Raw genomic sequence first — 23,895 nt, 5'->3', positions numbered from 1 at the left:
TTCGAGAAGAACTCTTCCTGATCAAACAAACAATGATCTAGTATCTTGTATGAGGAAATAAATTTCATCAATAGTTGATCTAGTGTCAAGCCGGCGGCGTCGAAGACAACATTTATTTAGTCATATATCAATTCATTTTCTTCAAGGATACATTTTCTTCTATCAATTCGATCCCGGTGAAGAGTCATGCTCCTAAAATCGAATTTGTAGTGGTTGTACTATTACTTTAACCGAATATCATGAATGAATGTGTTAGGAGATTAAAATTAATATGACAAATAAAAAAGTTGTTTAGTTTTTGAAAAAATTCTTCCAATTTTTCTCTATCTATAGGATTTTATTTTATCCTTTTCAAAATTATTTTAACTTTAAGTTAGATTTGTTCCCTGAACCTTAGGTTGCAAAAGCAATCTTTAATTACTACACCAACATTAAGTTTATGATAACAACATACATAACATCTCATCCCATCTCATATACATACATTTCACAATAAATAGAATGTCTAACTACACATGACATGTCTCCTTAACGATCTCAACAAACTTTAGACGTGAAATTCATTGACAATTGTTTAATCATATGCAATACTTTAATAAATTTCTTTTGATCCATTGATAATTGTTACATTAACTCATTCATTTATTTTAATTCATTCCTTTAAAATGTTCATTAAACAATAACCATTTTAAAGATATATATTATATTATTCAAAATGTTCATTAAACTTGACCAATTTTGAAGATATATACCATTATAAAGATAATTCACAAATTATATTATTATTCCATAATAAAAAATAGCTTAAATGGACTTTTGATTTTCCTATTTAACTTAACTGAAATTTTAGTCCCTATTTTTAAATATACATTTCTTGAGGATTTTAGTCTCCATCAATTTTGATGATTTGTCACACTCATTAATGATATGGTGTTGAGTTGACATGAATGTGTTGGCTTTCTCTTTTTCCATGTCATTCTATTAATTTCCAACCCATTTATTTATTTTTAAAATATTGAAATATACAAGTTTAAAATCAAAATAAAAGAAATTCATTTTTATAGAACAATAAAAAAACACTAGACTAGCTAAGTTGGTCAGGAGTTGGGACATTACATATACAGGGACCAGGTTTAAACCCCGAACATTTCACTTATTTATTCATCTTAAAAGGGTGAATTTTCAGTCCATAATTTTCCACCGTCATTTCATCTTCTTTCACCCATAATTTTCCACTGACCTTGGATCCCATTACAAGCTCAAAACCAAAAATTAAACATCACCATCCTTCACACAATGAATCAAACATTAACAAACCCTTGTTGTTCCTTCGGGAACAAACCCATAAATTAAACCCATCAAATCCTTATCTCTCACCCATCATCACCATCATCACAAAAATTACCAAAACAGTAAACACATTCACCACCTCATATAGAAAATAGAGAGAGGGAAAACAGATTTGGAGAAGAAGGGGTCGGGTTCAATGCACTTTTCCTGGATTTGTTTAGATTTGGGGTATAAGTTTCAATGCTCAATTTGGATTTGAAATGTACAATGCTTGCTTTATGTCAAAAATCAGTGTTACAAATGAAAAGATACAATTAACCACATACTATTAATTAACTACATATTTAAATTATGTTAAGTGAGTAGTAAAAAAATCGGATATGATATTTATGTCAAAAACTATCTAAATAACATTTCACATAAAATTGACATCGTAATTGCACAATAATTAGTCTTATTTTTAGAATTGTTTTATCTCTTTTTTTTTTAAAATGAAAAGAAAAATGCATCGGCTAGCAGGTAACAAGACTTGTTTATTTTTTGGTAAATTGCGAAGTAGTAATAATATATAAATAAATAATCCTGCAAAGCTCATACCTATTTGCGATCTGCATTTTAAAATAATAGTAATCACTAAAACCATGTATGTTTCCCTTAACCAACACTGCTACCATTCACATTTAGGAGCACATAGTAGAGAACTCTCGAGAATTGGAGTGAGAATGGAAAGATTCACAGCATGACTGTAAATGAAAAACAATTATCCCTATGATACAGTTAATGATAACATTTAGCAATACAATTGTCCCTTTACATAGGAAAGGATTGCTCTCTCGTCTGTCAAATTTGACAGGTATTAGAGACTAGCATTCCATGATGGTTTAGCAGACTACAAGTAGGGAAAATATCAAGGCATGCCAACCAGATGCGGAATTTAACATTTTCAGATGTAGTTGCATACCATTAGAGGAAAAATTGGGAGCAAGGATTGCAGATTAAGCATATTATTTTCAATCAAATCCTTGACTTAAACTTCAACATCATGGATGTCAACATATTATGGAACCTGGTAACAAAGGGGGGCAAACTCTATGCAATCCTTATACCAAAATTAAAGATCACCAGCTTCTACCTGAATCGTTGAGAATAATTTCGGCCTTAGTAATGAAGTTCCAAACTATGAAACCTAAAATCTGTAGTTCCCACACCAGGTTTCCAAGCAAAGTATAATTGACTTTTGTGGCCATTCTCATACCTAAGCCACAATTGTTTCTAGCCAAAGTTATCACATTCCAGCTAACTAGCGGGGATTCCTCTATTTGATGTTCCTTTTCAAATAAAGTCTCCGGTTGTCTTATTCCGGCAACCAAGGATCTTGTTTCTTTTCCTGCAAATAACAGTTTGAGCAAGAAAAAAGAGGTGTTGTTATTACCAAGCTTAATTTGTTGCTCCCCGGGTTTCAGATATCGGTGCAACTTCTACTAACAAAGAATTCTATTATACTCTTGTTCCAAAAAAAACAAATACAGAGTCAATATTCTAGTAAACCAAGCTTTATGGACTCCTCCCTCCGTGACTTTAGTCATTGCAGAAACAGACCTGCCTCATTCTGCATGTCAAGCATTTTCAACCAACTTATGATAGTTCGTTAGTTCTCATGAATGTGATCCATGTAGCTTCAAAATGAAAGGGGCAAGGGCGTTTAATTTGAGGAGACACCCCAACCTCAAAAGGATGGGATTACAATCCCAGTGTTGGCGACACAAGATCTCTACAGAATGTCATTCTAAAGCTAGCCAATCATCATCTATAATGATTTTTAGTAATGACTTTATATGCTTTCCATCGTTTGTGCCATTAAAATCTTCCTTCAACAATGTCCATTACAATGAATTCAAATCTTTCAAGCACCTGAGCAAAAGCTTTAACTCTTACCAAGAGAAAGTTGCCCTCTATTTGGTACCCTGGAAATCATACCTTAATGAAATCTCCCATTGTAGTCTGCAGATCCCATGCATAAGAATGTCAATCACAAAAGTAGTGAATGTGATCAATGCAAGCATGAGACTAGCATATATACCAATGCAAGCAATGATCACACATGCATAAATACCAATGCAAGCAATGAATCACGTTGGTCCTATAACATATTATGGATGAAAATGATTCATATGATTGAATTTTGAAAATGACTAATAAGTGTAACTTTTCCTTGAATTGAGACAAATGCAAATCTAGTTAACTTTTTCGTTGATATGTAATTGCCTTGACAATTACCTAGCACTACCACCTTACTTCATCTCCAATTGATCTGTTGTGTACCAAGGTTGATAACACTAATATTTAAGTATGATTTCTTCATAATTATGCAGGGAAAAAAAGACCTGGATTTCTAAGCTATCTAGCGTTACTTGCCATTTTTCAAATGACCTATTTTTAGACTTACCAAAACATAATAAATCAATTAAAATATGTGGTGATAAACACACTTTCAAAATCTGAAATCAACCTACCCCTAAATCTCATGAATTGATCGAATTTCAAACAAGCATTCAAAGCATATTATAACAGAACCTCTCTCATCAAACAGCAACAATTATAATCCTATTTATGAAGGAATATCCCAACTATGCACACTTGTAGAGCAGAACAAAATCTTAGATGCACAAAAACAAAGCATGTAAATCTCAATAACATGTGGATCATTCACTGAAGACTTTTAACTCATGAAAGTTCCCTACTATCTATTATATTTGAATCAAGTTCTTTCAAACAGAAAATTAAGTTAAGTCATGCACAAACCTCACCATGAAGCATGCACACAACATTTCACATACCAATGTACATAAATTTAATAGGATCCTTAAAATTTGTCTTTTTTACTTTGTGCATATTTATAATTCATTTCAAAGATCACTCCCTTAAGTTAACAACCATCATCTTGTACAACTGAAAATTACCTTGGCTATATATAGATCTCAAGTTAACAACCAAAGTATTTAACTCAAAAATTAAATTTACTTTTTCAAAGAGCTTCCACATGTCATATTTTATCATAATCATTTCAAAGATCACTCCCTTAAGTTAACAACCATCATCTTGTACAACTGAAAATTTACCTTGGCTATATATAGATCTCAAGTTAACAACCAAAGTATTTAACTCAAAAATTAAATTTACTTTTTCAAAGAGCTTCCACATGTCATATTTTATCATAAAATAATTACATTAAGAAAAGCTTCAACATATTTCCTATTGATAAATCACAGTTATTTTATCCCTATGTATAACTTATCTCGTGAAGTTAAGGGTAAGGGCCAAGGGGCATTACAGTCACTACTTATTCTCATGGAATCTAGAGCACACTTCTCCAAGTATATTAAAACACATTTGAAATGACAAACCAGCACTTCATGACTTGGGTCGCTGCAGTGCTAGGACCCAATACAAGGTGTTTGCGTAATTAGTAAGGTATCTATGTAATAGGAGTGTTCTACTTAAAAAGGGAGTAAGAAATAAAAATAAAAAAAAAACACAAAAAACTTCCCACTTTTGATGTCCCACTAATCTGCTAGTTTAGAAACAAAGGGGAGGGACAGGGGTCGCTAGGTCAGAAAAGCGATAACTCAAAATTCTCCTCAAGTAGGATTTGAACCTACGACCAATCGGTTAACAGCCGATCACTCTACCACTGAGCTACTGAGGAACAACGGACTTAAGTTAAGGAAGCCGACTCTCGTTCTTTGGACACCGGACCTATGACCAAACAAAAAAGGTCCGTCACTCAATTTCACATACACCGGGAGAAAAGGTTACGATAGCAAGCCCCTCCTCGGCTGGAGAGCCTCCAGGACAAGGGGGCAGCGGTCAACCATACACTCGAGATTCATATTGATCAATCGATCTACGCGTCAGCATCAGTCTATATATTTGTATAAAGCAGAGGATTGAAGGTTCTTGTGAAAATGGTTAGCCTAACAACATGTACCAATTATTAAAAAACCAAAAGGGTTTGTGAAAATTCCACTACCTCGGCTAACAAATAAATTGTCTTTCAAAACATCGGTGCCAAAAGGGTAAAAGCAGAGTTTGTAAAAGCAGAGTTTGCTGAATCATTCCCATACTACCAATTCCACCGTTAAAGAATTCAAGAATTAAAACCTGAAAAGCAAGACAAAGTGTAGAAATGATACCATTGAAGGTGAAACTGCAAATTTTGTATATTTCGTGTTATAAAGATGAAAGGAGCGTGTTTCATCTTCTTTAAAACACATCAGAACCTTCAAAAGACAAAAACAGAAAAGTATTGAGGCAACTCATATAGCACAGTGGCAAATCACTATATAAGTGAATTCAAACCTTTATATTATGAAAAAATCACAACAGTAACTTCATGTAGCATATAAAATTCATATATCTCTTTGGATCATTGAGGAATCCCACATAGCACGCAATGACAAATCACAGTCTAAAAATGAATTCAAGGTCATAAAAGCACAACGAATACAAACCATTATATTATGAACTCAAATTCATATCAATATCACATGTAAAACATCATCAAACTTTAAATTATGATTGAAGTGTTCATAATGTTTCTTATAGGGTCAAATGAGGCATCCCAACACTTCAAAATTTATGGAACAAATAATATCCATGATTCATATTCCTTTCGGGTCATCAAGGCATCCTATATTCCATCTCATTGTGGCAGTTACAATTTAGAATTGCATTTAGGGTCATAAAAGCACAACAGATCCATCCCTTATATTATGAATAAAAAAAATTCATACCAATATCACATTTAAGGCATCATACAACTTTTACGCTACAAATGAATTGTTCATAGTGTTTCCTTTAGGGTCATCGAGGCATCCAAACTCTTGAAACATTTATGGAACATATAATATCCATTGACTCATTTAGATCAAGATGGAACATATAATATCCATTGACTCATTTAGATCAAGGCATCCTACATCCAAATCATAGTGGCAATTCATAGTCTATAACTGCATTCAGGGTCATAAAAGCACAGCAGAACCATCCCTTATATTATGAATAATGATTCATATCAATATCGTATTAGGGTCATCGACTTTTACGCTATGAGTAAAGTGTACATAATATTTCCTTTAGTCTCATCGAGGCATCCAAACAATTGAAAAATAACGTGTGCATAATGTGGCTCTCTTTAAAATCACCGAGGCATCCAACCACTTATAAAATTTAAAAAAAAAAATAGCATTCATGCATTCTTACCATTGGACTTAGGGATATATCATTCCTTTATCGGATTAGAAAAAAGATTTCAACTCACAGGGGCAATTCAAATTTAAAAATTCATTCATGTTATAAAAGATATCAATCAACTTTTATATTCTGAATATAGTGGCCACGAAATTCCTTTTAGATTCTTCTAAGCATCCGACAATAAATTTCTACAGATTCATTTCTTTAGGGTTGTCAAGGCACCACCCAAACCGTTTTAAAATTTAGGCTCGTATACGAAGGATTTGTCTATATTTATAAAGCAGGGGATTGAAGGTTCTTGTGAAAATGGTTAGCCTAACAACATGTACCAATTATTAAAAAACCAGAAGTGTTTGTGAAGATTCCATTACCTTGGCTATCGAATAAATTGTCTTCCAAAACACCGGTGCCAAAAGGGTCTTCATGCAAAAGCAGAGTTTGCTGAATAATTCTGGAACTATCAATTCCACCGTTAAAAAAAATTCAAGAATTAAAACCTGAAAAGCAAGATAAAGTGTAGAAATGATACCGTCGAAGGTGAAATTGCAAATTTTTTATAGTGCGTGTTTTAAAGAAGATGAAAGGCGTGTGTTTCATCTTCTTTAAAACGCATCATAACCTTCGAAGACAAAAAACATAGAAGTAGCATAGTGGAAAATCACAATCTAAAGTGAATTCAAGGTCATAAAAGCACAATGGGTACAAACCTTATATTATGTACTCAAATTCATATCAATATCGCATGTAAGACGTCGTCAAACTTTAAATTATGATCGAAGTGTTAATAATGTTGCTTTTAGGGTCAAATGAGGCATCCTGATCGTACCTGATCAGAAGGTGGCTGTCGGTGCTTTGAATGCGGTGGTTGTGACTGTTGAAGCAAAAATCTTTTTGATGAATGTTTTAATGATAACAAACCTCGTGGAATAAATAATAAGTTGGCTTAATTGCACTTTTGGCCCCCTATCTTTCCAAAACTTGTGGTTACAGCCCCCTAACTAATTTAAATACAAAACAGCCCCCTAAGTATTGAATCTTTGGCAGTTTTGGCCCCCATCGCTGACGTGGCACCCTAAATGAGGTGCCACGTGTCATTTTTATATTTTTTTTGGCCTTGGGGGGCCAAAACTGCCAAAGATTCAATACTTAGGGGGCTGTTTTGTATTTAAATTAGTTAGGGGGGCTGTAACCGCAAGTTTTGGAAAGATAAGGGGCCAAAAGTGCAATTAAGCCTAATAAGTTTTATGAATGGTGATCTACTGATGTTGCACTTGAGTTTTTGTTAAAAGAGCAGGAATCACAAAAGTGGATAAGCTAGAAGCCACCCACATTGATAAGTGCATCATATCTACTCAACAATGAAAGAATGAGTATATCATCAGTTGAAATAACAAGATTATATCTCCATGAAGATTCATAGCTCAAGAATCATGATGGAAGAACTTGAATCATGATGGAAGAACTTACATCACAAGCTACCCAAGAACGTGCTTGAAGTTATGTGACAAAACTCACATTGAGTTTTATGTGAAGATCCACCATGAAGATAAAAGGAAATATGCATGCAAGCTAGGAAGATTCTCAGAACCTCCTCAAAGTATCACACTTCCAAAGCTTATGCTGATAAGAAGTTCAGAGTTCAGAATGTTCATATGAACAGAGATCAGAATGTTCATATGAATGGAGTTCATAATAATCATGAACATTAACCCTGAATATATCCAGAAATAATAAAGGATTGTTTCATGGATAAACAAGAATATTTAAAGTCATCAGTTACATGCAATGATGAACTAGATGCAAAGAAATATTCTTTTGGACTTCAAAGAAAGAATCATCTTGTTTGTCAAAACAAATGATCTCTCATTTATATGCTTCAAGTAGTTCTTGAAGGAAATTAATAAACAACCTTCGTAAGGTTCAAAGTGTTGAAGAACATCAAAATGTTCAGCACAAAGTACAACCGTCAAAAATAAAGGAGCCTAGAAGAAACATTCTGAAGTTCATACATATGAACCCAGAAGGAGTTCAGAAGGTTGCTTAGAAGGTTCATTAGAGCAAGACTCATAAATCAATGTCCACACCAAGAACATGCAAGAACAGATGTGACAAGAACATATCTTATAATGATTTTGACATTGGATCAAGAAATCATTAAAGGCATCTATGGTGATTAAAAGATTAATGGACTTTGATATTTCTTGGTATTTGTGCATTCTTGAGTGATTAACTAAGACATGAACAAGGTTTAAATCATACCAAGAATCAAGAAATCAAAGGACATTTGAATTCATGAACTAACTCTGAGTTCAGAAAGTTAGTTCAGAATGTTGCTCGTAAAGTTGATCAGAATGTTCAAGCAGAGTTCAGAAGGTTGTTCTTATACAAGCCTAGAATCTCAAGAACATTATCAAGAACATGCAAGCTATACGTGACATGCAAGCTATTATGATCAAATCATAATAGACAGATGTACAAATATAAAAGAGTTCATAGATATTTGCATACATGTCCAACATCAACATTCAATCATATAAGCAATACAAGTCCACACTTACCACCCATCATTGACAATCACAAACACAACCATCTGACAATTAAATTTATGCAATGCGCCTAGACTTGACACATATATGCATGTGGTACCAGATCAACAACAACAGATGCCACCAAAACATCTAAGTAAGAGTACACCTCCTCTTACTATGTAAAAGTACACCTCCTTTTACATTTCAACAACAACAACAACATGGTATGATGCATGGACATATAGCAATGACTCGATAATGCACAACTCCAACATAACAACTATCAAAACAATGTAAAAGTACACCTCCCTTTACATTTCAACAACTCAACAACATTGCATTATCAAGAATCATGCACATACATTCAACAATCACATCTCACATAAAATTCATCAACATTATCAACATTCGTCAACATCGATTTACAATTCATTTCCATTTACATCACATAAATCAAGTTACAATTCATTTCCATTTACATCACATAAATCAAGTAAAATGGAATAACACAACAATTTATGATAAACATCATTCTCAACCTTCCACAATCATTCAAACACAATTACTTAGTCATATGTGACATATTCACAAAAGATTCATAAGACTTTAGTGCATCAAGATTAATTTCTACTAAGTTCGTCTCCAAAAGTCACCATTTAAAAATACTAGAAGTTATGAACCAAAACCAATTCTACAAGCTCAATTGCCTATGCCATGTATTCTCACAAGTCACTTATAGGTGCAGTAGAGGATACATAAGCATTTCATCGGCCAAAAACGACGAATTCAAGAAAAACTCAAAGTTCGTCTCACTTTTTCACTTTTCATAAAATTTTCCATTTTCAAAGCAAAACAAGTTCAAACTTGATAGAACCAAGCACATCCATTTTTAAAAATCATATAAACAATATACAACTCTAATCCCACTGCAATTTCCGGAGAAAACGAGTTTTTGGAAAAATTGACGTTTGGACCGTTTTCACAAAAGTTAGACGATTTTCATAAATTCAAGTCCAAACCAACTCAAATCTTGTTCCAGTAGGATTAAAGGTGTAAACAGGTGTTAATTAATTCCAAAGAAACATTTTAGAAGTATGGGATTGGTCCCCCAAAGCTCAAAACAATCAAAACAGAAAACTGTTTCTGGGCAATTTCGCTATTAGCGAAATCTGCGCTATTAGCGAAATTCCCAGACAATTTCGCTATTAGCGAAATTTTCGCTATTAGCGAAACTTGTCCAGACAGTTTCGCTATTTGCGCCGTTCTTGCGAAATTTTCCAGAAGTTTCGGGTTTTTACACCATTTTTGCCCAAAATCCCAATTTTCAAACCTCCAACTTCCAAATCAACTTCCAGAAAGTGTTTATGGGTCAAAACAGGTTCAATACACTTAAACAAACATGATTCAAGTATTAAAAACAACAACATAGCTAATTTCATCAAATTCACCAAATTTTCTCAAAACACCAACATAACCACAAATCTCCTCATGAATCCATAAACAACGATTCCAGTTACACAATTTTGATTCCAACAGTTCAACAATCATCAAAAACAACTAATGAACACAAATTCATGCACAATTCAACATCACAACCACATTTTTCATCAAAATTGCTCAAGAACACAATATACCCACAAATGCACAATTCAACATGCTAATTCACATACTAACATGCAAATATCATACAAATCATGTTCTCAATCATAACAACGATTATGCACGAATTCAGAGCAATTGGATTCAATTTATCAATTTCATAAAAATGGGTTTAAATGAAAAATGATGAAATTATGATCAAAAACTAACCCCCTTACCTCTAACACCAAGAATCTATAATTCAAGCCTCAATTTAGCTCCTAGATGATGAATCCCCTCCTCTAGCTCTATCTCTTCTCTCCTCCAATGAAATGAAATGTGAAATGTTGTGAAACCTAATTTTCACCAACAACTAGAGTTTATATATGTGCTCTATTCAATTGGGCTTATCTCTCAACCTTAATGGGCCTAACCCATTTCTATTCTAACACCCAAAATGTCACTACTCACTTAATGGTAAATTACAACACTAACAGTCACTTACCGGTAAATAAAATAATTACTACACTCTTTCTAGTAACTTGGTAAAATAACATTCTTACTAACACTCAAAATAATAATCCTCAACCAAAATTACAAAATTACCCCTACTCTCAAAATGACCAAAATGCCCCTAAGTCCAAAATGACTAAAATACCCTTCTACACCGAATTCTACAATTTCCAACAAAAAATACACACAGATGCAATTAATCACATAATAGCACACACAACACACATAAATAAGTAATAAAATAAATCTAGCGAAAATCGGGTTGTTACAATCATCAAGAACACAACAATATTCTGGGTTTCTATGAAGAACGCAACAACATTCTGATGCTCATCAGAGATCAGAATGTTCACCCAGAATTTCAAATAAAAGCTTGTGGGGCCCAGGACACATGGCATAACACCATTGGATACCCTACAACGGCTATATGAGCCCAAAGACTCTATAAATAGAGATCAAAGGCTCAGCATTACTTGCACCATTGCAAAGCATACAAGAAAACAACTTGATTCTGTTTGAAGCTCTTGCAATCTGAAATTGATCAATCTCTAAGGCTTTTGTTTCCTTAGTGCACATCAATACTCTCTGTTATCTCGTGCAAAGATAACTTTCTTTTCCCCCTCCTCTGTTTGATTCTCAAACATTCAAACTCCACACAAATTGCAAAGCATACAAGAAAACAACAAAGTTTGTTTGAAGTTTTTGCAAACTGAAATTGATCAATCTCTAAGGCTTTCATTACTTAGTGCACATCAATACTCTTTGTTATCTCTAAGATAACTTCTCTTTCTTTCTTCTTGTCTGTTTGATTCACAAACATTGAAACCTTCATACAAATTGTAACAAAGTCTCATCTAGCTTTAGGGGTACTAAAGTGTTAGTTTGAGCAAAGGTTGTAAAAGTCTAAGTGGTTAACTTAGCAACAAGGTGCAAGCCTGCTGAGGCTAAGAGAATACAGGATTGTAAGTGTTCAGGTGAACACAGATTGTAAGGTGCAGGATTTGAGAGGTTATCTCAAGCATCACAGTGGAAACTCTCACAAGATTGTGAGGACTGGACTAACCCACATTGGGGGAACCACTATAAACTTCTGTGTGTTCTTTCTCTTCCCATTACTTTTTTAAATTCAGTATACACTAAACACACACAACACAGTTACTTAATTAAATCAGTTTTTGCATAATCTGCACAAGAACGTCATAATGTTCTGAAGTCAGAAAGTTAACTTAACTATTTCAAGTAAACTACTTGAGAATCATTTTTAAGTTGCAGGTTAATTTTTAAAGGGTCACAATTCAAACCCCCCTTTCTTGTGACTATTTTATCCACTTCAATTGGCATCAGAGCCTGCCTCTATGGTTTGAGCACTTAACAGTGTATGAGGAAAAGATCCAGAAAGAAGTGATGTCAAAACCTACAAATCAAAGTGCATGTCACATATGCAACAATGTTGGATACTTCAAAACTAAATTCCCTCTAAAGAAGAAGATGCAAAGATGGCAACCAGAGATGCTTTTGAAGAAAAAGAAGTCAACACATGAGTAAAGACAAACACAAAATGAGAATAGGTAAGAAATTATAATCCTTATCTTTTATATAAAGTGTTTAATAATATCTTATATGACTCATGCTTTTTATTATTTTAAGTAGGAACTTTTTAAAAATAATTTTTCTTGTATAAAGAAAGAAAATGTGAAACTAATAATCTTGAATGAGATATATTTTAAAACCATTCAAAGATTGCAGAATTCTCTTTAATATATTTGAGAAACATAAGATCCTCAATGAGCAAATAGTTTTAAGATTTAGAAAAGTCTGAATTTTTGAAACAAAATGTTACTTTAAAAAGGGAAGTAAAAGTTTGAAAAAGGACATAACAAACTTTCTAAAATCTGTTAAGACCCTTCAAAAAGTTGGTTTAGGATTCATAACCTATCACAAACAAAACTGAGAAGGTAAATGAAAAATGTTCATTTTGGAAAAGAATTCAACATTATGAACCTGCATGTTTTTTTTTATATATAAAAATAAACATGAGAAAATCCTCATTTCAAAAAGACATTATATCTTAAATTAGAATGAGCTCAAAAGGTTGAGATTGGTAAAATATAGTTTTCTTGTTTCAATAAATCTGATCATCTTAAATCAGAATGTGGTCATAAGAAAGAATCTCTCAAGAGAAACACTAACCTCCAAGGACCCAAAGTAATACGGGTACCAAAAGCTTTACCAATTTGTGATGCAGGAATGTCTTCTAAATTTCTAAGAAAAGCTTGTTTCATGGACAAATTATGTTCAAGAAATATGTGGAGATCAAAATGATGAAGATTCTGAAACTTCTCAAGATGATGCTGAGTTGTTCTAAAACAATGGAACTAGGGCTGGCAATGAACCGAACCAACTCGAAAATAGTTCGAGACTCGATTCGGTAATTAATTCGTTGAACTTGGTTCATGAACCAAACGAGTCGAACTTGAGTTTAAAATTAAGTTCGTCAAATAAATGAGTTGAACTTGAGCTAAGTATAGTTCGACTCGTTTGGTTCATGAGCCAGCTCGATATATATACGTATATAATGCATTGTTAAAAATTACACTATTTGTAAAAGAAATATTATTTATCCAGTAGAAAGAAATGTCCACTTGAGTCAAAAGAAAATAAAATGATAATGTATGATGGTAATGCCCACTTGAAATGTTGACAGCAAAATAAGGTTAGAACTTGCAACTATTAAGCTTGCAGTTCACATGTCCCACATCGGAAGTTACATATGGGTATTGAGCAACTTCTCTTATAAAACAACAACAACGCCTCGTTCTAATTTACTGCAGGAAGTTAATTTACTGCAGGAAGTTAATTATTTCTTAATTGGTTTTTAGACCAATTGAAAGGTTTATGAGTTATTTTTTGCTCATTTAAACCATAGTTGATCCTTTTGTTTCCCCTCTTGCTTGATTCATTTGAGTTGCTATAGTTATAACAAACTGAACCTAACGAGCTGAACCGAATTGTTCGTGAACTTTAAACGAGTCGAACTCGAGCTGAAAAAAGAGTTCGTGTCGAACTCAAGTCGAGTTTCGAGCCGAGCAAATTCTTATCGAGTCGAGTCGAGCTCAGACAGGTTCGATTCGACTCGACTCATTTCCAGCCCTAAATGGAACAATTTAAAATGAGTTCAAGTCAAAAAACCAAAACTTCATTTACTTGCACACCTCTAAGAAGATATCATTTGTCATCACCTAAACATGAACCCCAACCTATCCTAGAATACACCAAACCTGATCATGATTCCACAAATCTTAAAGATGTCCCTAAAATCTTCCATAACATGATTAAGCACACTTTACTCACTAGATGTGGAACCTTTGATGTTGGTACTGATTTATGTATCATTTCATGACCAAAACAAAACTCAACCTCTGCTTCATAATCCTTAAATACATGATTGATTCTTGTTTGGCTGTCAAACAAAATTTGTTGAGTTTCCACATGGGATCCATATGACTCCCATCTTTAAGGTTGCACAAGCATCCCTAGAAGGTGAAGAAAGTAAATACACCTTCATGAGATTCACAACCAAAACCTTAGGACAACTTCACATCACCACTTCAAACATGGCAACTCCTCAAACTTCAGGAACATCTGGATCTGTGTGAAAAGATATTCAGATCAGAACGTTCAGAAAACTAGGAAGAAAAGAAGAGTTGAGAAGGTTAGAAACCTATCCAGCATACAGAAGTAAGAAGGAGATGGATCTCTTGAAAGTATGGAAGATGATGAAGCTCATTCTTCTCCAGCCCTAGATAGAGTTGTTTCAACAAGTTGTTGAGCTTGCAAGAAAAGCAGTTCAGAATGTTGTTGGTGTTGAGCTTGCAAGAAAAGCAATTCAGAATGTTGTTGGTGAGAATGAAGAACATCTTCCGAAGGAAGATGATGTTATTGAAGAAGAAACTGTGCAAGATGAGGTTGTCACTCAAATGGAAGATGATGAGATACCTCAAGAGGCTCATATGGCTACTCCAATCACAGAAGATGATACTCAAAAGGTTGATGATGTATCTCTTCAGAAGAAAGATAAGATTGTTGTAGCAACTCCTGTGAATGCTGCTGAAGAAGAACATCTGAAGGTTGACACACCTCAGAATGTTGAAGAAAACCCTTCTGACCAAGATCAGAAAGTTGAAGAAAATACTGAGCAAGCTTCTCACAAAGTTGATAAAGACACTCAGGAAGTTGCAGAAATCTTGGCTTCACAAATAATGAGTCAAGGAAATGCTCAAGTACAAAAAGATGAGCCCATGGAATTTTCATCTGGTTTTGATCTCAGCATAGAAGATCTAAACTTTGACTTCAACACAAATGTGTTTCAAGATGCTCAGGAAACAGTTCAGATTGTTCAAGAAACATCTGAAACTGAAGATCAGAATGTTCAAGTGTTTTCAGATCAGAATGTTCAGAAAAATGCTCCTGATGCTGAAACTACTCAATCTAAAAGGTTGAAAGCTTCAAAGTTCATCCATCTGCTTTCAAGCAAGGTAGAAATAATTGACTTGGAGAAAATTGGTCAAGAAAAGTTATTACTCAAAGAAGATTCAATAAATTTGGAAGATTAAAGAATGTTGGATCAAACAACAAGGAGAAATACAATTCCTCCAATATCAGGTATCCACCTAAGATTCTAAACAATCTCTGCATTCACTCGCTACAAAAAGTAGAAGTGTTTTGAGAATGTCATTAATGTTGATCATGTATCATATATCATGTTCTCAAAAGATTGTCTTTCAATCTCAGCTACATGATTCTACAATATATGATTGAAAAACAAGAAGACTTCTCATATTCTATATATCACATTCAAGCATTTTACAATGCATCTGAAAAAGTGAAATGTATGAGAAGGATGATCAAATCTTTGACATAAAGAATTTGAAGGTCCTCCAACAATGGATCAAGACATCCCTGAAGAAACCTTCCAAAAAGTTTCTGACATTGCTAACAAAGCTGTTCAAAAAGCTGATGAAGTTCAGAATGTTGAAGAACTTCAAAAAGATGATGGTGGTGTTGAGAAAGAGAGCCAGCTAGCTGATAGTTCACCTCAGAAAGATGATAGAATTCTCATTGCTGCTAATGAGGTTCAGGAAGATGATGCAACTACTGAAATATGACTTCATAAAGTTGATGCAACTACTGAAGATGGAACTCAGAAAGTTGATGAAGTTCCTGCATAACAACTTCAGAAGGTTGATGAAATTGAAGAAGCCTCTGGAGAAATACCTCAAAAAGCTAACAAAGCTGGAAGCCTTTATTGGAGAAGGATCCTTTAAATCTTCTACTGCTGAAACAATTTCAAAATCTGAAGTGATGTTACTAACATCACGAGTGAACTCCAGTTTGATGAACAAGAAATTGTTCTAGAATCTGATATGGGAAATGATCCAGTGTCATTAAAAGATCAAGATATGCATGATGTTGCTAAAGCTCTAGCCACACACATGCTTAGTGAAAACACTACCACAAAGGAATCTGATGAGGATGAGCTAGCTGGAAATCAAGCTGGTTTTGATCTGAATATGGAGGAATTCAGCTCAGACTTCAATGCAAGTGTCTTTGAGGATTCTCAGATGGAAAATGATGGAACAATTCCTGCAACTCAAGTTCAGAATGTTAAGAAAACATTCCTCACAAACAAAGCATTCCATCTGTTGACCATATGTCTACATATCCTAAAACATTTGGATATGTTACAAGACACTCAGATCAGAAAGTTGGAAAGACTAAGAAGAAGAGAAGGCTACTGATGATTAAACTGCTTCAGAAGGTCATGCTTATTGATGCTTGGAGTTCTCCATCCAGATGAGAAAGTATTTCAAAGAAAGAGAAGCATGCTCTCTTCATTGAATCTCAAAGTGAGTGATATCATCCTATAAGGTACACATTTATTTGCACTATAATAAATATGATGATTGAAAGCATCAAATTATGTCATGTTTAATATGTGCTTATATCAAATGTTTAACCCTAAAGGCAATAACTTTTTTCACTCCTTGTTCATACTCCTTTCATGATGGTATTATACTCATTTGCAACTGCACAAGTCATAATTGACGATTAAAATCATTGCATGATGTCTTATGCTTTAACAAGATATATTAAGGGTGCATTTAAAATGAATTAGTGTTCTTATAATTGAACAAGGGGTTGCTTCTGTTATGTATAAATTCATGCATAATATTCTTTCATTGTTGGCCCCAAATCCCTTCTTAATTATCATGTTAAATGTTAAATGTGTTACATCATTTTGTGAATACTCATTTCTTCACTTGTGAATACTCATTTCTTCACATTTGAAATAAATGATTCTTACGCATTTCTATCCAATTTATTGACATGAGATGCAAATTAAATCATCATTGTTGTTAAATACTTCATAGAAAGATTTATGTTTAATCATAAATGTTGAATCATGATTGTTCATTGATATGAAGCATAAAAAATGTCTTAATTTATCAAACTTTAGAATAATCTGAAACGTGAAAATATTCACTTAATTTTGATATGGTTTATGAAAATATCATTCCTCAAACATGATTTTAAATGAATCCTATGTTTGAATTTATCATTAGAAGATTTTTTATATACTTGATCTTCATGTTGATGTGTGTGATCTTGTTATAATCTTCAAATATTGCTCTAAGGTTTGCATATTTTGTTTTTGAACTTATATTGGCTTTGTTTTGAGCATGAAAGTTTGTTTTAAGCATTGTTGTTTTAAAGTATGTTTGCAAAAGTTGCGATTTTGGCCCCCTATATTTAAAAACTACAAAACCGCCCCTTATGTTTTGGTTTCTTTGCACTTTTGGGCCTCATGGTCAATTTTGACGGTCCACGCTGACATGACACCCACATCACTTATGTGAGGGGCCAAAATCGTAACTTTTGCAAACATAGGGGGCCAAAAGTGCTATTAAGCATATTTTTTATTTTTTTAATTCATTTTCTTTTTTTTTTTCATTTTTCCTGTTTTGAAAAAATTAAAAAAAATACTGAAAAAATTTAAAAAAATTGGAAAAATTAATAAGAATGAAAAAAAAAATTCGCATGACATGTGTGTATATACATACCACATCATTAAATCATTTTAATAATAAAAAGACATTAAAATCTGAAATTCTTTTAAAAATAACAAAAAAATCAGATTATTTTTTTAAAAAAATAAAAGATTATTTTTTTCAAATTTTTTAAATAACAAAAAATCAGATTATTTTTTTCGAAAAATAAAAGAAAAAATTAAATCATTTTAATAATAAAAAGACATTAAAATCTGAAATTCTTTTAAAAATAACAAAAAAATCAGATTATTTTTTTAAAAAAATAAAAGATTATTTTTTTCAAATTTTTTAAATAACAAAAAATCAGATTATTTTTTTCGAAAAATAAAAGAAAAAAATCAGAAAAGACATTTAGATTTTTTTTTCGAAATTTAAAAGATTAGAAAAAGTTCGGATTTTTTTTTAAAATTTAGAAGATATTTAAAAATACTGAAATTTATTTTTCAAAGTAAAAAAAGTTTAGATTTTATTGCGAAATAAAAAACTGAAAAATATTTAAAATTTTAAAAATCAGGATATATATTTTTTAAAATCCAATTACAATATGAAAATTAAATTTTGAAAATCATATAATCTGAACAAAAAAAAAAATCAATTTTAGTTCAAAAGAGATTGGAAGAGTAACTTGAGATACTCACTTTTTAAATTTTAATGTCTCTTAAATAAGACACTTTTTAAAATTTTACACGCATTAATAATTCTTTTTACAAAAATATTCCTATGTAATTCAAGCTTCTCAGATATTTTTTCCTAAAAATATTCCTATGTAGTTCAGATTATATGATTTTTAAAATTTAATTTTTCTATTGTAATTGGATTTTAAAAAAAATATAAATCCAGATTTTTAAAATTTTAAATATTTACCAATTTTATTGTTTCGCAAAAAAATCTAAACTTCGAACTTTCGAAAAAAAATTCGAACTTTTTTCTAATTTTTTAAATTTCTAAAAAAAATCTAAATGTCTTTTCTGCTTTTTTCTTTTATTTTTCGTAATAAATAATCTGGTTTTTTGTTATTTTTAAAATTTAAAAAAAAATCAATCTTTTATTTTTTTAAAAAAATATAATCTGATTTTTTGTTATTTTTAAAAGATTTTCAGTTTTTAATGTTTTTTTATTATTAAAATGATTTAATGATGTGGTATGTATATTAAAAAATAATCTGATTTAGATGGGATCAGGGGGTTTTCGAAAGAATCTTCATATTTCAGGATTGGAATCGAAAGAATCTTTTTTACAGGGGAAAAACTGGAACTCGCCTAAATTACAGGGGGGTAAAGACATATTAACCCCTTTTTTTTAAATTTTTTCAAAACAAAAAAATGGAAAAAAAAAAAGAAAATGAATTAAAAAAATAAAAAATAGGCTTAATAGCACTTTTGGCCCCTTAAGTTTGCAAAAGTTGTGATTTTGGCCCCTCACATAAGTGATGTGGGTGCCATGTCAGCGTAAACCAGGTCAAAATTGACCATGGGGGCCAAAAGTGCAAAGAAACTAAAACATAAGGGGCGGTTTTGTAGTTTTTAAACATATGGGGCCAAAATCGCAACTTTTGCAAACATAGGGGGCCAAAAGTGCTATTAAGTCTTATCTTAATTTAAGACAAAGATAGAGTTGTAAACATCAATGACATATCAATATGTGTTTGTGCATGAATTTGCTGCATATACTTGATTGTAAACATGTGTGTTTTTCACAAATTATGTCAAAAATTGTTGTTTGTAATTGATTTCTTTTAAAGAAACTATCTTGCATCAAATGATACTTTGAAGCATTTCATCTTTTGAAAAAACTCAACAATATTTTCCAACATGAGCATATTGTAAAGAGAGAAAGATCTTTTCTAAACTCTAATTTCACCGCTTCCACAAATACTTCATTTTCTCTCAATTTCAAAAATTGTTGAATAAGATCAATTGATCTTTTCTCTGTTAAAGACTCGATTTAGATTAGTTAATCATTTTCTAAATTATGAGCATGACTTTGTCAAGATGAAAAACTTATCTGTTATGACAATAAGTAAAAGAAAATAATTATTTTCTTAGAAAATCAAAAGATTTGAAATGTAATAGGATTCTTTCGAAATGTAATAGGATATTCATCTCTAAAACTTAGGGGGAGTTTTCTATACTTGAAAATATCAATCTTTTCGAAAACATTGAAACCAAGGACAAAAACATTTTCTCAATTTTTGAGAAAAATATCTCATATTTTGAATATGTTGAAATGGTTGCATATGTTATCATTTTTCATGCCTTGTTTACACAACTGATTGAAATAATGATTGATCATGATCTTTGCATTGTGTTTTAATTAAACCATGAGTTTAATATATGAATGCACTTGTGAATTACATGCAATATCTTGTGATTCTTACCTTCCAAAATTATGTCACTTTTCCTTCATATCACCCCTACTACTTTTTGATAGGTGACAAAAGGGGGAGAGATATATATGATGGGAGAAAAACCTAGGATGGGGAGACATACGTATTATGGGAGAGAAAAATCTAAAATGGATTTAATTAATGAAGAATGTTAAGAATTAACCTTTTCCATATGTTGAGGGGGAGTTTAATTAGTTTGATAAGAATTAAACTCTTGCATGTGTTTAGGGGGAGTTTAATTGCATATCCATGAACATTCTTACATTTATTATTATATCCATCATAAAACATAATATTTATTCAAAAGGTTTGTCATCATCAAGAAGGGGGAGATTGTTGAAGCAAAAATCTTTTTGATGAATGTTTTAATGATAACAAAACTCATGGAATAAATAATAAGTTTTATGAATGGTGATCTACTGATGTTGCACTTGAGTTTTTGTTAAAAGAGCAGGAATCACAAAAGTGAATAAGCTAGAAGCCACCCACATTGATAAGTGCATCATACCTACTCAACAATGAAAGAATGAGTATATCATCAGTTGAAACAACAAGATTATATCTCCATGAAGATTCATAGCTCAAGAATCATGATGGAAGAACTTGAATCATGATGGAAGAACTTACATCACAAGCTACCCAAGAACGTACTTGAAGTTATGTGACAAAACTCACATTGAGTTTTATGTGAAGATCCACCATGAAGATAAAAGGAAATATGCATGCAAGCTAGGAAGATTCTCAGAACCTCCTCAAAGTATCACACTTCCAAAGCTTATGAAGATAAGAAGTTCAAAGTTCAGAATGTTCATATGAACAGAGATCAGAATGTTCATATGAATGGAGTTCATAATAATCATGAACATTAACCCTGAATATATCCAGAAATAATAAAGGATTGCTTCATGGATAAACAAGAATATTTAAAGTCATCAGTTACATGCAATGATGAACTAGATGCAAAGAAATATTCTTTTGGACTTCAAAGAAAGAATCATCTTGTTTGTCAAAACAAATGATCTCTCATTTATATGCTTCAAGTAGTTCTTGAAGGAAATAAATAAACAACCTTCGTAAGGTTCAAAGTGTTGAAGAACATCAGAATGTTCAGCACAAAGTACAACCGTCAAAAATAAAGGAGCCTAGAAGAAACATTCTGAAGTTCATACATATGAACCCAGAAGGAGTTTAGAAGGTTGCTCAGAAGGTTCATTAGAGCAAAACTCATAAATCAATGTCCACACCAAGAACATGCAAGAACAGATGTGACAAGAACATATCTTATAATGATTTTGACTTTGGATCAAGAAATCATTAAAGGCATCTATGGTGATTAAAGGATTAATGGACTTTAATATTTCTTGGTATTTGTGCATTCTTGAGTGATTAACTAAGACATGAACAAGGTTTAAATCATACCAAGAATCAAGAAATCAAAGGACATTTGAATTCATGAACTAACTCTGAGTTCAGAAAGTTAGTTTAGAATGTTGCTCGTAAAGTTGATCAGAATGTTCAAGCAAAGTTCAGAAGGTTGTTCTTATACAAGCTTAGAATCTCAAGAACATTATCAAGAACATGCAAGCTATACGTGACATGAACAAATGTCCAGGAAAGTACATCTGCATGGATCAATCAAGCAATAAAGGCATATACAAGGTTAATGTCAAAAAGGATATTCAATGTTCATTTAAGACTATGAACATTGAAGTGTTGGGATTATTCCAAAAGGGAATATCATCCTAGATGTTTTAATCACTGCTCTTCAGTGTTGTTTCACTATTAGGATTTGATTACATCAAATGGTAGTCTTACAAATCATCCTAAGTGAAACAGATGGAACATTCTGATGGTCAGAATGTTCAGCTCTGCACATGCTTTAAACTGTGAATAGTACAGTAGGTGAAAAGCAAAAGCAAGCTCATGACAGATTCAATTAGAATTAGACATACAAGGGAGCAGGCACTGTTCAGTATCAGAAAATCTCTTAAAGCATGGGCCTGAAGATTGCAGAATCCACTTTATCTCTCCTGCACACAATCTAAGGCAGATCTGGCCATAACTTATCCAGCAACTTTCTGATGTATGTGCAAAAGTCACAACTCATGGATATTGCCCAGAAAATCATATGAAACACATATGATTTGCCCAAAAACTCATGTGTTCATTCATACATGATGAACCCAGATGAAGATCATCAAGAACACAACAATATTCTGGGTTTCTATGAAGAACGCAACAACATTCTGATGTTCATCAGAGATCAGAATGTTCACCCATAATTTCAAATAAAAGCTTGTGGGGCCCAGGACACATGGCATAACACCATTGGACACCCTACAACGGCTATATGAGCCCAAAGACTCTATAAATAGAGATCAAAGGCTCAGCATTACTTGCACCATTGCAAAGCATACAAGAAAACAACTTGATTTTGTTTGAAGCTCTTGCAATCTGAAATTGATCAATCTCTAAGGCTTTTGTTTCCTTAGTGCACATCAATACTCTCTGTTATCTCGTGCAAAGATAACTTTCTTTTTCCCCTCCTCTGTTTGATTCTCAAACATTCAAACTCCACACAAATTGCAAAGCATACAAGAAAACAACAAAGTTTGTTTGAAGCTTTTGCAAACTGAAATTGATCAATCTCTAAGGCTTTCATTACTTAGTGCACATCAATACTCTTTGTTATCTCTAAGATAACTTCTCTTTCTTTCTTCTTGTCTGTTTGATTCACAAACATTCAAACCTTCATACAAATTGTAACAAAGTCTCATCTAGCTTTAGGGGTACTAAAGTGTTAGTTTGAGCAAAGGTTGTAAAAGTCTAAGTGGTTAACTTAGCAACAAGGTGCAAGCCTGCTGAGGCTTAGAGAATACAGGATTGTAAGTGTTCAGGTGAACACAGATTGTAAGGTGCAGGATTTGAGAGGTTATCTCAAGCATCACAGTGAAAACTCTCACAAGATTGTGAGGACTGGACTAACCCACATTGGGGGAACCACTATAAACTTCTGTGTGTTCTTTCTCTTCCCTTTACTTTTTTAAATTCAGTATACACTAAACACACACAACACAGTTACTTAATTAAATCAGTTTCTGCATAATCTGCACAAGAACGTCATAATGTTCTGAAGTCAGAAAGTTAACTTAACTATTTCAAGTAAACTACTTGAGAATCATTTTTAAGTTGCAGGTTAATTTTTAAAGGGTCACAATTCAAACCCCCCTTTCTTGTG

The 23,895-nt window shown here is 32.5% G+C and overlaps 1 protein-coding gene and 1 non-coding gene across 2 annotated transcripts in view; both read right to left on the bottom strand.

Moving 5' to 3' along the window:
- Positions 1–2,001: 2,001 nt before the first annotated feature.
- Positions 2,002–23,895, bottom strand: part of LOC146956037 (uncharacterized) — a 42,622-nt gene continuing 20,728 nt past the window's right edge. Inside the window, exons 8-10 of the mRNA XM_085749005.1 lie at positions 6,915–6,994; positions 5,321–5,451; positions 2,002–3,291 (exon numbers count right to left, since the gene is read on the bottom strand). The gene's annotated coding sequence lies outside the window, so the exon portion shown is untranslated. The remainder of the gene's footprint in view (positions 3,292–5,320; positions 5,452–6,914; positions 6,995–23,895) is intronic.
- Positions 4,925–4,996, bottom strand: TRNAN-GUU (transfer RNA asparagine (anticodon GUU)). The gene has a single exon. It is a non-coding gene; the product is annotated as a tRNA-Asn (tRNA).

The sequence above is a fragment of the Medicago sativa genome, chromosome 1 (assembly GCF_051527215.1).
Source record: "Medicago sativa cultivar Bolivia chromosome 1, Bolivia_mono, whole genome shotgun sequence".
NCBI lineage: Eukaryota > Viridiplantae > Streptophyta > Magnoliopsida > Fabales > Fabaceae > Medicago > Medicago sativa.
This window is presented reverse-complemented; position numbering and strand designations above follow the sequence as displayed.